We start from the raw sequence: 2,938 nt of genomic DNA, 5'->3' as shown, positions 1-2,938 counted from the left end.
CTTCACGTAGACTCTCTTAGCTGGCAGGATGGATGTCTATGGTAGTTTGCAATTCTCTGTCTCTCACAATTCCTTTAATAATGTCTCGCTTTCCATTATCTGTTCTTGCCCGGTAGTTTGTCACACCCCTTTTCCATTTTCCACAATCCACAATCGTCTTTTATTCCTCATATTCTTTCTACTGTTAGTGCAGGACTTGTTGTTTGTTGTCTCATTCCACAAATGCATGGTGAATTAAGTATTAGCTGTTCTATTATTAGATGCTTTATTACTGCTGGAACTTCACAAAGGTCTGAAAAAGCAATACTGATGCAGACTGGACAATGAACACATGACAAGCTATGCAAATACACAGAACTACATTGTAGAGATATGAGCCAAGCAAAGATAAGAATGAACATTACTAAAATAGATTGACTGGTTTTCTGCTGTGCCAACACACTTTTACTGGGATGGAAATAATATGGTTTCCATTGGTCAAATGATTATCGTTTGCGAGAGGAGAGGATTCAAGAGTATAACAGCTGCAGGGAAGAAGATATTTAGAAACAAACCAGACAAGAGCCATGTGCTCACTACAGATTTGACCATTCAAGAGCATGTTGTCCATCTACACAGTCACAAGCCATCTGCTTACACAGCATATAAGACCAGTGTGAAGTATCCTGGACAGCATCACAGGTTGATAAGAACATTTTTACTGACATGACATAGATTTCTGGTCCATGTATATAGCTGTAACGTGTTTTTTCTTTCTTTTTTTTCTTGTTCATGTTTTCATGTCTTTTATTTTGATATTTAGTCATGGTTCCTGTCTTGTCATGTGATTTCCTTGTTCCTCATATTAACCTGGTACTGATTCCTTGTTCCAAGTATCAAGAGGTGTGTTCGACATGAACTATGGCTACAGATGGCAGTCAATGAGAGTAGCTGTCAAGTCAGACACTTTCTGCCCTTGTTAGTGACACTCTCGCGGTGTTTGCATACTCTATCAAAGATTAAATTAATTAAATGCATTATATCAAAAACACAGACGTTTCAAAAATGTTTTCATGAGCAACAGAAACACTTTTCATATGCTGCTTAATACAGCGCCATCTGAACAAGAATAATGTTCAACATAAACATGCAATTTAATACTAATAAAGTGGGGTTATATATGCTTTTATCAGTGTTTTATGATAATTGTAAAACATAACATTGCAACTACAGCTAAAACAGCTTTTTACAGTTTTAAAAACACAGATTTGTGAGCATTATTCGATTTGAGTATGTTAGAATAAACCTGAAACACATGTGATCATTGTCATGCGGTGAATATGGCCAATCGTTAAACAACTGTTTCATCATTAGAGCTCCTACAGCTGCTCTGGAGAAACTGCAGCGGCTGAGTCAGCTGGCTGCTCTCGAATTGCTATCGTGATACTTTAATGCCACTCATGACTCATGTCATGTGCTGTCTGCACCATCTCAAGTCTAGGTTGCTGATTGGTTGGAAGTTCGTGGTTGTTCAAAGTGATGTCTTGGGCATAGGCTGGAGGATGGAGTCGTGTACGCTGGTGGAAATTTTGAGGCGGGCACAAAGTCTGAGACACGGCTTGGCGGCAAAACTTAACTTAGAACACAAAACTCTCAATGGAAAGAAAAAGATTAAAGTAAAAGAAAGAAAGAAATAAGATGACTAGACTAGATGGCAGATCTCATAGTTTTAGAGAAGTGGCTGGCATACAAGCTAGGGTGCGCTCAGAGAATGCAAACGTGGCGGCAAAAATGATGGCTAAGAACTAACACAAAAAGCACAAACTAAAAGCATGACTAAAAGCAAAGGCTAAGGGCCCTTACTAAAACCAAAATTTAATGGTGTCTTGAGTTTTTAACTCAGCTTTGGACACATCCCAAAATGGTGTCTTGACCAATTAGATGACCAATTGTCTTAACTCGAGATATTGCTGTTCTCCTCCCAAAACATAAATCAACACATTATCTTATCAGTCACATGATCAGAATTTTCCAGCTCTTGCAGAGTAGAGTTTGGCCATGATTTCTGAATATAATATAACACGAACATAATACATTTTACAAAGGATTGATCAGTGGAAACGTTAAAAAAACCCTTAAGCTATTCAATAGTTATTAAAAGGACATACACAACAAGTGATTAGAACATAACAGACAAAAGTGTGGGTAACAAACATAGTAGAGAGTTATGCGATGGACTGATGTTCATTTGTAAGTCTTTTTTAAACATCATTTTGGTGCATATTTAGGTAAAAAGGACAGTCTCTCTGTCATTCTGTGAACTAAGGGCATGTTCTGAGGAACAAAGGAATTTAGAAGGAACTCGGTCTGGTTCTTGTCTTGGGTAGGGGAGCACCACCCAACAAAGTTTCCTCATGTGATGGTCCTGATGTGCTGTATCTTTGACCATTAATCTTTGTTTTTTTGCCTCAAAACTGGCAATCTCCTTCCTGAGTTTGGATTATCAATAATTGTGTTTTTTTTTGTGTTAATGTTGCAAGTTGTTAATAGCTGTGGAGGAGTTGGTTGGTTACACTTACTTCAGGCTGGCTGGCGCCATCATGAACAGATGTATGACATTATGGCCTCTTTGTGGCTCTTTGGTTCCAACAATGTTCTGATCGAATCTTCAATTTGTCTGAATCGCTCTGATACCCTATACTTCACACAAGTGTTTTTCTCTTGGAGAGGTGAGGTGTCCAAGTCGCAGCATCTAACTACTGGGGTGCCTCAGGGCTCAGTTCTTGGACCACTCAGTTCTTCTCTTTCTTGTCTACATGGCATCACTGAGTTCTGTCATTCAGAAACATGGCTTTTCGTATCACTGCTATGCTGATGACACTCAATTTCACTATCCAGTTAGACACCATCAACCATAATTCCTTCAAAAACGGCCACAAACCTTGGAGTTGTGATTGAT

The sequence above is a fragment of the Labeo rohita genome, unplaced genomic scaffold (genome assembly GCF_022985175.1).
Source record: "Labeo rohita strain BAU-BD-2019 unplaced genomic scaffold, IGBB_LRoh.1.0 scaffold_81, whole genome shotgun sequence".
In the NCBI taxonomy this organism is placed as follows: domain Eukaryota; kingdom Metazoa; phylum Chordata; class Actinopteri; order Cypriniformes; family Cyprinidae; genus Labeo; species Labeo rohita.
The sequence above is the reverse complement of the archived record's forward strand: the minus strand, read 5'-3'. Positions refer to the sequence as shown.